General features: G+C 38.6%; 1 protein-coding gene across 2 annotated transcripts in view; it reads left to right on the forward strand.

Moving 5' to 3' along the window:
- Positions 1–235: 235 nt before the first annotated feature.
- Positions 236–15,476, forward strand: part of FAM222A (family with sequence similarity 222 member A) — a 126,967-nt gene continuing 111,726 nt past the window's right edge. The window contains exon 1 of one of the 2 annotated variants that reach the window (XM_077461326.1): positions 236–1,439. The gene's annotated coding sequence lies outside the window, so the exon portion shown is untranslated. The remainder of the gene's footprint in view (positions 1,440–15,476) is intronic. The other variant, XM_077461327.1, reaches the window with a different exon arrangement.

Raw genomic sequence — 15,476 nt, forward strand, 5'->3', positions numbered from 1 at the left:
AGTTGCTATTTAAAATTTTCCGCGAAATAAACGCGTGGCTGCTCCTTCCTCCCAGGGGCTCCACTGGGACGCCGAGCGTATCACCCTGGTAACCGCCTTTCCCCGCCTCCCATTGGCCCGCCTGCCCGACCCAGCCCTCCGCCATTGGTGGCTGCAGCGGGAGAGGCGTGCCGGGGGCGTGCCTCCCACCGAGGAGACAGAAGCATCGTTTCAGTTGCCTGTCAGTTCCCGACGTGCCGAGCAGCTGAGAAGAGGCATCGTCCCCGCGCCGCCGCACGGGCGCAGACTCGTCCGGCTCCATCCATCACTCCGTGCACGATCAGGGCATTGCTCTGCACCCCCTCCTGTCTTATTTAAAGGGGGGGCGATCTTGGGAATCGGCCGTCAGAACAGGGGGGAAAAAAAGGCTGAATGTCGGGGAGAATTAAGCTGCTAGCAGGCATCCAAGGGGATCTAAGACACAGGAGAGGATTAAGTGGATGTTGCAGGGTGCAGATCGTTCTCATGCAGTGCTGAAGCCAGATCACCGGGGGTCACAACACACGTTCTGCACTTCTGTCATCCTCTCATATTTATTATCTGCAGCAAAGGAGAGAGGAAAAAAAAAAGAATCACCCCTGGATTGCTGAAATTCTTCTTTTTTTTGGAAATCTATAGGCGATCTTTATTTCTGATTGGTGCGGAGTTTACAAGAATGATAACAAAGACATTTCCCTTTCTTGCCTGCTAATATTTAAATTCATTTTTCTATTGTTTTATATATTTTTTTGTTTTTTTTTTGTTTTTGTTTTTTCCTGCTGATTTTCTGCTGTCATCGTGATATGAAAACGCTGCCCCGGAGGCTCGAAAATAAATTGAATTTTCACTGGTAAGGGGAAAAAAAAATAAATAAAGATTAATAAGACACGGGGGCTTTTCTTTTGCAGCGCTCCTGTATTTTCCTAACAGTCATTTGTACTGCTCATTTAAGAGTTCCTCAGATCTGCCTGGAGAATACATTAAGCTTTAGATCTCTTCGATTTTTTATTTTTTTTATTTATGGTTTTCATTTTTAATTTTTTTTTGGTCTTGCTTGGATTAAATGCCACCAACTTTCGAGTCGACGCAAAACAAAAACAAAAAAAAAAACACACAAACGAACCCAAGAGCTGACACTTTAACCCCCTGAATGGTTTTTGAAGACCACATTGAACCGAACCTCCTTCTTTATGTTGATTGTTTTTCCATCTCAAGGCTTTTTTTTTTTTTCTTGGTGATTGGCTTTTGCTGGAAGATTAAGGGATTTCCAGGAGTATTTTTTTTTTTTTTGAAGACCTTATGGCTTGGATTGAGTTTTAGAGTCCTGCCCTAGACTTCTATTTTCCCTTTTTTTTCTCTCTCTCTGGATCAAAGGCACTAAAAAAAAAAAAAAGAGCAGAGAAAGAGCCTGAAGATTTATGGTAAATATAGTCAGGGGTTGGGTTTGGATGCTCTTTAAAATGCAGAATATTCCAAAAGTATATTTTCGGGGCATAATACGGCAGATGGTGGATTTTCCTCCCAGCCATCTCGTTTTTTTTCTGAATGCTGGTTTAAACTAGTTGCTTTATCTTAATCGTTACCCATCTGTGTATAATTAATGGAAATGTACGTTTTCCTTTTTTTTTTTTTTTGCGTTTCTGAACTTTTCAAATGCAAATGCTACAGATTAAAGGTGTCTTAAAGTGTGTAGATTGCTGTGAAATCAGGTTTGCTGATTTGCGATTGCGATAGGACTTGCGTGTGCCACAGTGAGCTTTATATGCACGTTTATCATCGTTACTAGGAAATATGGAAAGGACCAGTTAACGGTATTCTTATAAGTAGGGAGAGGGTATGGTCGTTTTCTGTTGCTGGAGGGCCTGTCGTGGCTTGGGTCACACTGCTGTGATGGGATTTTGATGCGATTTTCAGTGTGACTGTGTAGTGCGACTTACATGCAACGTTGCATATTCTGTAGGGGGCCAAAATCGCAACCAAAGTAGCGCAGGAACATTTTTCAAAATCACATTGATGAGAACAGGTACCGTCAAATATAATGTGGTTTTCCTTGTCAAGTCGCATCAGAAGTTGGAAGTGGCTCTTAAGTGGAGCTAAACCCATTCTCACAAATCTCACAACTGACTGAATTCTGGCATTTGACCACACTCATAGGCAATAGATTCCATAGTATATGACATTTACCAATGACTTTAAAGTGATGTGAAAAAAAAAATCACAATTGCATTGCAAAATCACATTGGTGAGAACAGGTACTGTTGAATATAATGTGGTTTTCCTTGTCTAGTCGCATCAGAAGTTGGACTAATGGGAATCGGCTCTTAAATGAAGCTAAACCCAATCACACAAGTCTCACAACCCGACCGGATTTTTCCATTCAACCGCACTCACCGGTAAATGTAATATACTATGCAATCTATTGCCTATGAGTGCGGTCCAATGCCAAAATTCGGTCGGGTTTTGAAATTTGTGCGATTGGGTAGAGCTCCACTTAAGAGCCGATTCCCATTAGTCCAACTTCTGATGCGACTTGACAAGGAAAATTTCACATCACTTTAAAGTCATCAGTAAATGTCATATACTATGCAATCTATTGCCTATGAGTGCAGTCCAATGCCAAAATTTGGTCAGGTTGTGAGATTTGTACGATTGGGTTTAGCTCCAATTAAGAACCGATGCCCATTAGTCCAACTTCTGATGCGACTTGACAAGAAAAATTTCACATCACTTTAAAGTCATCGGTAAATGTCATATACTATGCAATCTATTGCCTATGACTTTAAAGTGATGTGATGTGAAAGTTGCGTAAAATGACTTGAAATTGAAACAATGCAATTGTGATTTCCCTACATTGAAATGTAAAGATCTGATAGCTGCAGAGAGCTCTGCTTTTTATCATCAATATGTTAAAAGTGCTTAGCGCTTTAAAATATTGATGTCACTGCAAAAGTTCTTTTAAAATCTACAGTTCCATTAAAATAATACCCTCCATGAAGGTCCTTGTTCAAGCTCTTCCTATTTTGGGCGACAACGCTCTTGCCTTGTGTCCCAAGTGCTCTCAGGCGTTGTCACCTTGTCACATGCCCCCCCCAGTGGAGGTGATAAGCGGCCATGCCATGGCACTCATTGTGCTGGCTTGTCTCTCCACCCCTGATAAGAAGCAATGACACGTCAGCAATGTTATAGAGAATACATGTTAGAAGGAAGTGGGTGCAAAGAAGTTGCAGGAGATCAGCAGCATTGTGATGCAAAATAAAAAAAGGGTAAAGACAGTATTTTAATAGGGGAAAATGCATTGTCGATTGTCTGATAGCAGAAAGAGGTTGTAGGAGGTTAGCATGGCAGTGATAGAAAAAGTAGGGGCCCAGTATTTAAGAAAAGGAAAAACGACATGTTTGATTTATGATAGCAGAAAGTGGCTGCAAAGAGGTTGCTGTAGATCAGAAGCGCTTTGTTGCAGAAAGGAAATAAATGGGGGAACACAGTATTTTGGAAAAGGAAAACGCGTGTTGATTGTTTATGATAGCTGCAGGAGATCAGCAGTGCTAGGAAACAAAACAAAAAGGATTAAAAAAATAAAAGTATTTTAGAAAAGACAAAAAACATGTTGATTGTTTATTATAGCAGAAAGTTGCTACAAAGAAATCACAGGAGATCAGCAGGACTATGATGCAAAAAAGGAGGAACTCAGTATTTTGCAAAAGGAAAAACATGTTGATTGTTTATGGCACATATTATTATATCTAATTTAAATAGTATTTTATTTTCTATTTTCTCTTTTTTTTTTTTCTCTTTCTTTCTCTTTCTTTCTCTTTTTTTTATATGAGAAAGTATACCATGTGTCGTAATTTTACTATCTAATTATTTGACTTACGTAAGATCCATATGACGTTTAACAATATCATGAAAACTGTGAAATCCATAGGGGGAATTTTATGAAATTTCCAGTTAAAGGCCGAGCTGTTGCTCATATCAGTCTAATAAAAAGCAGACATCCGGGTTGCTATGGGTAACCGTGGCATCTTTCATAAATGATATCCTCTGGCTGTGCTTTCTTTCTGTAATCTCTTTTTCAATGCTGACTTCCTTCTTGGTGGAATGAGCCACATTCTAAAGCAGTGATGGGGGTAGTAGGTCATCAGGCCTTTGTCTCCCAGGATTTATTGCCAAGCTTTGTGTGTAATCTTTGTAAAACTCTTATGTTCCAGAAAGTAAATGTAAATATTTGCAGGGATATGTAGTGGTGCTTCTATATCACTGTATGCCTAGCCTTCGGGTCCAGCTCTCAGGTTAACGTTCCCCAGACAGTTTAATGTCACATCACTATAGAGTGTCTACAGTGGAAGTTGATATATGTGAACTTTGTTGCTAGCCCACAGGGTTTATCTAAGTAAGTTTAGTGCATAAAGCCAGCTGTGTTTAGGGAAGGATGGATTTAGTCTAGTTTGAAAACACTATGTCTATTCGCTTTGTCCTTCTGGTCTACGGTTGTACATTTGGCAATAGATCCTGAATTTTGAGGTTTTCAGAATTGTAAATAAATGCTTTATGTTTGTACTTTATACTGTAGAGCACCCTTTCTCAACCAGGGTTCCATGGAACCTAAGGGTACCTTGAGAGGAGCAGTGGTGAATAGACATCTCATCTTTACTGACCCCAGCAATACAAGGAGGACATTAACCTCAAATGTAAGGGGTCATTTCTACACTTACTACTAGTGGTAGGGAAAACCATATTTTTTACTGTTCAACATGCCATTATTCTTTTAATTTCGAGATTATAATTGAAAAAAAAAATGTTTTATACAGCTGGGGGTGTCAACAAAATCTACCCAGGGTATCCAATAGTCTTGATCAGGGTTTCTCAACCAGGGTGTCATCAGAGGTTGCTAGGGGTTCCTTGAGCAATTTATGCCTCTCAGATAAGTTTCCATTGACATCATTGATCTTTTTGGCTATCTGGGGGAATAATTCTTCCCAAGGACCAAAAAGTGTAAGGAGCATTCTTCCCTTCCCTTTTTCCTTGATGTTTCACAGCAAGGTGCAACCAAGAATGGAAATAATGTATGAAAATTTTCATATGACAAAGGCTTTCTTCTGCTGTTTATTGTTTCTGATCATACAAAGTCTTTCATATCTGATTTTTCTGTGTTCTGTTCACGTACAAGAAAAAAATTGGCGTTGGTCAATTTTTCATTTGGATCGGATATCTAACGTTGTGTACACACTATACAAAAATTGAATGATCGTGCCACGTACAGAATTTTTCTTCCGATTTTTCTCATAGTGTGTACCTAGTTTTATGTATGATGATTTGTAGATCTAGTCATTTTTGGCAGGGGTTCCATGAGACTGGAAAGTTATTTCAAGGGTTCCTCTGTTTTGAACAGGTTGAGAAAGGCTGCCCTAGATACACCATATTCTTTATGCTCTTATTTAAAACTTTGTACAGCTTGCGGATCATGCCAACGTACCATGACCTATGGATATAATCATTTTTAGCAAGGGTTCCATGAGACCTAGAGATTATTTCAAGGGGTCCTCCATGACAAAGAGGTTGAGAGAGGCTGCTTTAGAACATCAGGTGATGGCGGAGGAGATATGTACATTTGAGCAGAAACTGATACCTGATATTTCTGTGTCTGGTCATGGAATCAAGGGCATAATAGAAAGCGTTTGAGTGTTGGATAAAAACATGGCCCTTATGCAGGGTTTAGAGAATTTATTTTGTGCTGTTTCTTAGTTTTGAATTTCAGTGCTGATGGTAGCCAGTTGATCCTAGACTTTAACCCTTTGCTTATTATTAAAGATGATTTTTAGCTACTTGGTTTTCCAAAACTATACATTATATAGGAATATACTGTGTATTACTCATGATAGACCCCACAAAAGATATTAAAAGAAAATGTTAAATGGTTGTGTATGTCCACTTATTGGCTTCACAAGTATTTTCTTTTTCTTTTTTTTTTCTTTTATCGTTTTACAGTGTACCTAAATTACCAAAGCAGATAACAGTATTTAAAGTAAAACTAAAGCCTCATGTAAAGCCAGGTCTGGGAAAATTCCAGGAACCAGGTAGCCAATGCTGAATGAATGAATGAATGAATGAAATACTTGTATAGCGCACAATGCGAACTGAATCGCCTCTAGGCGCTGTGTCGAGCTTTGATCATCTGCTAAAAGAGGAAGGTCTTGAGTTTTTTCCTAAAAGCCAGGTGATTTTCTTCCAGGCGGATGTTCCTCCGTAATGCTCCCTAAAAATTACAGCTAGCATGAAGCTGTTGAAGTTGTCTCTAGTTGTTGTTAATGAAGCTGGCTCCCAAAAAAATAACTCTTGCTGGACTGTACAGCCTGGCTTCTGAATTCCATATTCATTTGTCCATCCCTAATGTAAACCTAACCTATTTTTGACTGTGACCAAGAGACCAAGAGACCTATGAGGGGCTTGCCTGTTGGCAGCTCTAGGTTCTCCCCAGCTTCCTGTGGTAAGACACAGTTGAGGTTGATTTACTAAAACTGGAGAGTGCAAAACCTGGCGTAGCTCTGCATAGAAACCAGGTTCTGAGTTTTATTGTCAAGCTTAATTGAACAAGCTGAAGTTAAAAGCTGATTGGCTACCATACAATGCTGCACCAGATTTTGTACTCTCTAGTTTTAGTAAATCTTGTAACGTGAATTTGCATGGGTTTTTTCAAAGGGTGATGTTCAAACATAGCTGGCAAATCAGTAGTTTTGCCTAAACAGAGATGTCACACACCCTGTGGCAGAGCCAATTTGACTCCCTGCTGCTGCTGTGTTGTGGCATTGACAGAGAGTCCAGAGCTGCAGGTAAGTCTAAAGCAGCCCATGAAATGACAAGTCAAGGGATGTTCTCATGTCTGTGGTTGTAGTCTAATGCCCACAGGCTGACAGCTCCAGGGGGAACATCAGCTAGGATAGAAAACCTGTCCCAATTTACTATTGTTTCCCCATGATAAAAAGGTCCCTGGCAGCATCTTTCTGCCTCCATGCTCCACTTACATGGACTTCTCTAAGTCAACATTTTACATTTATAGAGCACCGTACAGAGCTCAGAACATTTGTTGCCCTTGGGTCGGTCATATTGTCCCTTGTAACATCTGTGGGCAGACACATGTGTCTTGAGCATTAGTGGTTTGCTTTTGCTATCCCTAGACATCTGATGAGCAATTTCTACCTAATTGGCCCTCGTCTATTCCATGTATAGCTAGCAGCAGATAACACTAGCCAGTAGATCAGTCAGGATGCAATATCCAGTTGTATGCCCTGAATACAGAAAGTATTGGTGGTGTGCACAAAGTGCATAGATATGCACATTTAGTAATAGATGTGTTTTTTCCAAATATTTCTATAGCACTGCTATATTACGCAGAGCTTTAAGGAGTGCATAGAACCATCAGTTTCAGTTTTTCAAAGGAGCTCACAATCTAATGTCCCTGCACACTCATACCCACACATATAGGGCCAGTTTTAAGAAGCCAGTAAACTTACCTGTATGTTTTTATGATTATGGGAGGGTACTAGATGGATGCTGCGTATGTGACTGCTATCTGTGGTTTCTGGGGTTACCAAGACTGAAGATCAATTCCATTTTGTATCGTGGATTGGTTCATTATTTTAACACACCTAACTTCCTGTCCAAAAAATCCCACTGAAGGACAGTATTGACTATAAGCAACCTAGAGCCTCAAAGGCTATAGTATTTATTTGATATACTAATGTTTATGTAAAAATGCAACTGGCATCATTCATCTTCATAAACCATAACCTGAATTAAACCATGCCAGCATTTGCTATAATATGCATGCCTGTGTGTGCTCTGTTGCAGTGGCGTGAGATCTGGGCTTCCTGCGTTCACTCAGTCCCTTGCAGTTCTCTATCCTTCTCTTCTACTGTTGTAACGCTCCTGTGTGCACATTATTGTGGCACCTGGCTTCATTCATCTGTGTACTGCACTGCGCGGCTGTCAGATAAAAAAAAAAAGTGCTGGCATGTATGACTTTTTATTTATTTATTTATTTATTTATTTTAAGAAATTAACGATAAATTATTTTTTACCAAAATTCCTACCTGCTGGCGGTTCTTATTTTTTTTTTATTTTTTTTTTATTTATTTATTTTTATTTACTTTTAGGGCTTACTTGCTCCTTTAAAGTTTATTGCTTTGCTTTTGTGTGTCTCAGGATACATGCAATTAATCTTACCTTTTACATTGTAATGTTATTTATCAGAGTGTTTTCATTTCCCTGCTCTGTCTCCCATACCAGTATATTTTTGTGATTGATATCGCCCCTTATTGACATAGTTTCCCGGCTTAGTTCTGCGGGATGTGCATGTTATTCACACTTATCTTTACAAACAACACAAGTGCTGCGTGCTTTATGTGACTTTGACCTTGCTTACAGAAGTGTTTTCAGATAGTTACTGCATGTCAAAGTTAAAAGATATCCTTTTGGGAGTCGCAGAGAATGCATAGGTCACATGCAGTTTGTAGATACAAGTCCTCTGGCTTGCTGAATTATTTTTTTTTTTAATGTTGAATTTTATGAGTTTAACCATACCAAGTCTCTTGTTGAACTTTAAATTGTTTTTAAAAAAAAAATAGTGTATCATTTGTGCTTTTTTTTAATTGGGCATTGAAATGAGAAAATGGGGTGTTTTCGACAGCTAATTTTGGTCTTTTGTGTGTGGATCACAAATTATTTAATAGAGCGTTCTGTTTTGAATTTGTTCGCCTGTTACACTGTGGTCTGATGTGAAGATTTTATTTGGAAGATGAGTTGGCCTCTACAAATAAAGCACAGGGACTACAAATTTACATATAAGAATGTGACGTAACATAACTTAATATATTTCAACTGACAAATATATTGAAGTAGACGTAATTTCATATCATCTTTAAAGTGGAACTACATTGCATCTGAGCACCACAAGCCAAAAACGCTATTTAATTCACCTTTATTATCCAAAGCAAATTCACCCATCCATCCATGTCTCCATATCTTGCTGATAAATCTTTTTGAAAAACACCCATAGCATTTTCTGGCTGTCGTCGTCTTGAGTAAGGTCAGATGATTCATGTAGCATTTACTTCCTGGAATCAATCTGCCCTCAGTTCAGGCATGTAGGCAGGAAGGTGTGCTTAGCTAAGAAATCCCCTCCCTCTCACCTCCTAAAGACCCCTGGGATGTTTGACATCATTTAACTAGGCATGGAAAGCCTAGGCATGGAAAGCTGCAACCCCCTCCCCAAGCCCCCCTTTTACTTACCTGACCCCGATCTTCCTTCGGCTGGGAACGAGCACACCAGCTCTAGCTGGTGTCACGTGTCCTGATTGGATAGATTAATAGCAACACAGCCATTGGCTCCCGCTGCTTTCTATCCAATGATGTGGCGCCAGGGGGGAGCAGGGGTGACCCCTTTCACACTGAGAGAGTTTTCAGGCATTGTAGCGCTAGTAAGGGGCCTGAAAACAGCCTCCCATTCATTATAATGGGGGCTTTCACACCCAGGAGGCAGTTTTCAGGCACTTTACAGATTCATTTCTTAATCAAGTCTAAATTTGCTAGGCCATCTAACACAACCCTCTCTGCATGTTGACAGTGCTGCTGTCCAAGGGTGGCTCTGTTGCTTCTCCATAAAATAGAGATACCCTAATGCCCCCTATGCACGATTGGACTTTCCGACAACAAATCTGTGGATTTTTGTTGGAAGGTTGTTGGCTCCAACTTGTCTTGCATACACACGGTCAAACACAAATGTTGGCCAACTATTACGAACACGGTGACGTATAAGATGTACGACGAGCCGATAAAAAGAATAGTCATGTGTTATCTCAATTACGAACACTAATGCTTCCGGCTTGTACTTGATTCCGAGCATGCGTGAACTTCTGTGCGACAAACTTGTGTACACACAATTGGAAAGTCCGGCAACAAATGTTCAATGGAGCATACACACGGTCGGACTTTCAGCCAACAAGCTCACATCCAACATTTCCAGTCGCAAAATCCGAGAGTGTGTATGTGGCATAAGACTTCATGTACACATAGGCTACTTTGACTAACATCTGCGGGAAAACGCAAAACACGGTTTGTGTTTTTTCGGCGGCTGGTGGCCAAAACGTTCCTATCAGGAATGTGATTCCTCTGTGTTCAGGAAATGGGGGTTGAGGGAGGTTGAGGACATGGACACATAGGCTTTTATGGAGTTGAGTTTAAGAGCTTTGGCAAAAAAAAACACCAAAAGCACCTAAACTCAAGTTTTGTTGCTGTAGTGTACATGAAGCCTAAGATAGGAAGTGTGTTACTGGCCCAATCACCAGGTGAAAATAAAGGAAAAAGAAAACTAATGAAAAAAAAAAAAACAATTAATGCAGCCACCACGATTAAGGACTAGTAAGGTGCAATCTATTAAATTCTTGTTTTGGGGGTTAGAAAGAGAAGATAATCGATGGGCACGACAGCTAAAACTTCATAAAAGGTCCTTGTTAGTGTACCCATTTATTTAGTGTTCTGGAAGGTTTCTGTTAAGACTGTGTATTATGCATCATATGTTATATATGTTAGTTCTCGTGTTCTTATTTAGGCCTATCCAGCTATAAATGGGTTAAGCCATCTTCAAATAGCTGCTTCTGAAAGGAATTTTGAGTGAATTGTCCTATCATTGTGAACCTGGTGATAAATTCCTGGCTTTACTTTTACAACAGGAAACCTGGTAATTTTGTTTTATTGCTGTTTGGCTGCTAATAGCAATTGCTTCCCCTGAAAGAGAAAAGAAGAGATGGGATGGAAGCATATTTCAAAGGAGGAGAAGTACCATACCAAGAGGTCATCCTCTGAATGAGAAGGAGGTAGGAGGCTCAGGGGAGATCTCAAAAAAGACTACTGTACAAAAAGATTAGTTGAGTAATTGCACAGCTTCCCAACAGAAGCCATGGAATGAAACACAATAAGCAACTGTCAGGTGTGACGTACCCTGCTACTGTGCTCATTGATTCTAGGGAAGTGGTTAAGGGCAGCTCCTGACTATTGTTATATGGCGTGCCACAAAATATACAAAGTTGTTTTTCTTGCATTTGCATTCAAAACAATTTTTCATCTGAGATTTTCCGGACCTACCGGTAAATTCAGTTTCACTGGATCAAGATTAACATTTTTGACAATTAACATCTTTTATGCTTTAAATAAAGGGCGCCTTTTCTGTGTCGTTATGGCGTGAAAGAGCTATTTTAATATTTTTATATATTCAACTCCAGAAAACATTGAGGAATTTCTGGCATATTGGCATTCTTAGATTTAAGCTACTGTCAATTAATTTTCTGTTATTGTTAGTAGACCAGAGATTTTGTGTTAAGGTTTATGGCAAGCATATATATTTTTTTTTTGGTCAGTTTTGGATAGTGGGGAATGATTAGAACCCCTGTTGGGTTTTACTGCCATACGGGACATTTCACGGTCATAGGAGATCAATCTCTGATTACAGTAAATGTGTCACAAGAAAAGTTATCAATCACAAGACATTTTAGTTACCCCACTCAAAAATTGTCTGTTTAGTCCTAGTCTTACATAGATTTTTACTCATCTACAGGCATACCCCACTTTTAAGTACACAATGGGGTTTATTTACTAAAGCTAGAAAGTGAAAAATCAGGCTCACTTGTGCATAGAAACCAATGAGCTTCTAACCCCAGCTTGTTCAATTACCTTTGGTAATAAAACCTGGAAGCTCATTGGTTTCTATGCAGAAGTGAGCCTGATTTTGCACTTTCTAGCTTTAGTAAATAAACCCCATTGTGTACTTAAAAGTGAGGTATGCCTGTACTGACAACAATTTCACCAGATAGGACTTGAGAAGAAACCAGCATTTGAGAGCAGTAAAAAGATGACAGAGGTTCCGATCTTCTGTTCTGCTAGAGATTTTGCCTAACTTCCTGTCTGATGACATTATTTACCAGACAAAAAAAACCTTTGATCTACCAGTTGTTCAGACAAAAATGCGCTGTCACCTGGAGAGAGGATACAGATATTTCGCTTTTTTTTTCATACTTGTACATCATAAGTATGATGACAAGTTTATCTCTAGGCAAAAACTTTTTTTTTCTTTTTTAGTTTTGGACAATTGTGACCAATAACTTTGTAAGATTTTCACCTACTTCCTGTTGCAACACAGCAAAAATCCCCCTTCACTACTCTAAAAAAAGCTAAAAAAAAAACACAAAAAAAAAGATTGGGCTATACATACACTTTAAAGAGTAAGAGCCAATTGATTTTCATAGATGAGGGTTAAAAAGTAGGGAAGAGTTAAAATTCTTTGTTGACACAACAGGGAATTAGAGAAAACCAAGTGCCCCCTTTCTGAAGCCAGCCATGGTTGGAGCCATTTTTTTTCTTGTAACCACAGATTGCAGAATAGAAAATCGCTTGATTCCCCCATCAACACAGTCAGTGTTGATAGGGGGGGGGCATCACTCCCGCGGAGCCATTGTGTTTTCCCGGCTCTGGAAGCCATCCCCACTGGGAGAACGCAATGATTATTGCTAGCAGCTGTAATAGCCACTAGCAATATTTGCATGTAAAATCCGACAGGCTATACCCAAGTTGATCAATCGATCAACTTGGGTACATTCAGCTTGCCCATACATTGTTTTAATTCCAACAGTCTATGGCTGGCTTAAGATTTTCTCCTGTTCCAGAGGCACCTGTAAAACTTTTAGTCTTGGTAACAGAGATCTCTAGGGGAATGGAGAAAATGAATCTCCCCAACAGGTACATAGACAGCATAACAATTGATTATAATACTGAAAGACTGTCCTGAAATCCCGTTAGAAATGAACTATTCTGCATTATTCAATAGCTGCACATTTTGAGAGTATTGGCTTAGATGTATTTTTGGCGTTTCAGCTTTATAAAGGATCTCTTCTAATTCTGGTCAAACCTAACCCATAAAGACATTTATGAAGCCGTGAATGTGATATTCAACAAATTCAACGGTGGTAAATGCTTCAGTAATTTAAAACCTGTATCTACTACTAAGTAAGAAGTTAAACCTGTACATGCAATGTGCATACAGTATGGCTGCCCATTTTCTTTTATATACATTGCAACTATGGTTTGGCCAAAAGAAGTCTGGTGGCATCAGGCAGTTTTCAGCTTATACTTCACCCCAGTTGTGGTGTTTAGGGGTTCACGTTTGTTAGAGGCTCTGCTGCCCCTTCGTTATTCTTTTCTTGCATCTGTAGGCTTTTTAATTGAATAGTGTGCCTGCTTTAATAGGTATCAGGCCTTTCTACCTAATAGGTACCATGATGGGTTTAGTTTGTGTTTGTTTAGCTGGAGATTTAATGGGAACAGGCAGTTAGTAAGCATCTTGACGAGCATGCCCGCAGATGGGTCATTCCTTCTTTTGTCTGTCCTTGTTTTGCTTCTGAAGGTAGACACAATAAAACTCTGTTCTGCCTTTCAACCTCAAAACAGATAACAAGCCAGAGAGGAAATGAAAGGGCTTTAATGGCATATGGCCTATTAACCATTTCAAATCAAGTCGAAATTGAAAACTCTGCTTGAGGCTGCCTCCGTCTTACAATATTATTTGGAAGTCTAGCTGTCAGATATTTTTTTCATATATCCACATCATTTTAAGCAGAATATTAAGACAAATGTATACAGAATGCATGATATACTGTATAATATTTAAGGAGAGGAGAAAAAACTGTGTGCATCTGTGTGTAAATATATATACCATGTGTGTGTGTGTGTGTATATATATATGTATATGTGTGTGTGTATATATATATATATATATGGGCGTGTATGTATATATATATATATATGTGTGTGTGTGTGTGTGTGTGTGTGTGTATGTATATATATATATATATATATATATTATACACTGTATATGTATATATATTTTTTTTTCTGTTGGGTGGTGTTAGTTATACACATAGTAATTTAGCAATTAATGTAAACATCACTTTTCCTGTATTTTCATTTTCCCACAGTACCTGTTAATTAGGAAAATGCTGTGAATGCAATCATGTACTGTGTGCTGTAAAATATAAGGATAATAGAGGTCGCAGAGGAAGTGGATATTACGAACAGTATATAACTACGAGCTTGATGTTCAGTAGGAAGTAGATTATCCCAAATTGCCTGAGTGCTGTACAGAAAAAAGGCCATTCCTGCCCTTTTATTATCTACTTTTTATTTTTTTTTACCTCCTGTGCATGTTAGAAATTTCAAAGATTTATTTTAAATATGCTTTCAATGTCCCAAAATTAGTGTTTGTGTGTGTGCGTGTGTGTGTGTGTGTATATGTATATATATGTATATATATGTATGTATGTATATATATATATATATATATATATATATATATATATATATATATATATATATATATATATGTGTGTATATATGTATGTATGTATATATATATATATATATATATATATATATAAATTCTTTTGAGTGACATTACTGCTCAATTCAAATTAGACGACTTCCCTCCTGGATATTTTTCACATTTTTCTGACACTTGTATTTTAAATATGTAAGCTATGTAATCATCAATTCAATCAATGAATGTTTACCTTGTACTAGAACAATTTTTTAACATTGTTTCAAGATGAAATGCAGAGGTTCTGGCAGGTAGCTAAAAGACCTTTAAAAAAATGAGCACTTGCAAATGAAAACATCCAGACTTGGCATAGATGTCAGTATTTCATATTCAGGATAAGGGGATATTTTTATATGCCTACTGTTTGCATTTCAGATTTTTTTATGCCCAGTATGATGCTATTCTACCACCAAGAATATTCATACGCAAAAGGTGGACGGTTGGAGATTTGCCACCTTTTTCTGATTTATGCCGGACCTACTTTAGCTTTTCTCCTTAGTTCTGGTGATGTTTCCCTGTGGCGCAGTCACAGTGAGGGGCCATGTTGTTTTTCTTTATAGGAGAAACTCTTTTACAACAAAGGACGCAATGGCAATACTGTATAGGTGTCCTTTATGTAGCCTATGTGTAGGTGTCCTTTATGTAGCCTATGTATAGGTGTCCTTTATGTAGCCTATGTATAGGTGTCTTTTATGTAGCCCATGTATAGGTGTCCTTTATGTAGCCTATGTATAGGTGTCCTTTATGTAGCCCATGTATAGGTGTCCTTTATGTAGCCTATGTATAGGTGTCCTTTATGTAGCCTATGTATAGGTGTCCTTTATGTAGCCTATGTATAGGTGTCTTTTATGTAGCCTATGTATAGGTGTCTTTTATGTAGCCTATGTATAGGTGTCCTTTATGTAGCCTATGTATAGGTGTCCTTTATGTAGCCTATGTATTGGTGTCCTTTATGTAGCCTATGTATAGGTGTCTTTTATGTAGCCTATGTATAGGTGTCTTTTATTTAGCCTATGTATAGGTGTCTTTTATGTAGCCTATG

This window comes from Lithobates pipiens, unplaced genomic scaffold, assembly GCF_037356315.1.
Source record: "Lithobates pipiens isolate NorthernLeopardFrog02 unplaced genomic scaffold, aLitPip1_a1.2 Scaffold_3, whole genome shotgun sequence".
NCBI classification, from domain to species: Eukaryota; Metazoa; Chordata; class Amphibia; order Anura; family Ranidae; genus Lithobates; species Lithobates pipiens.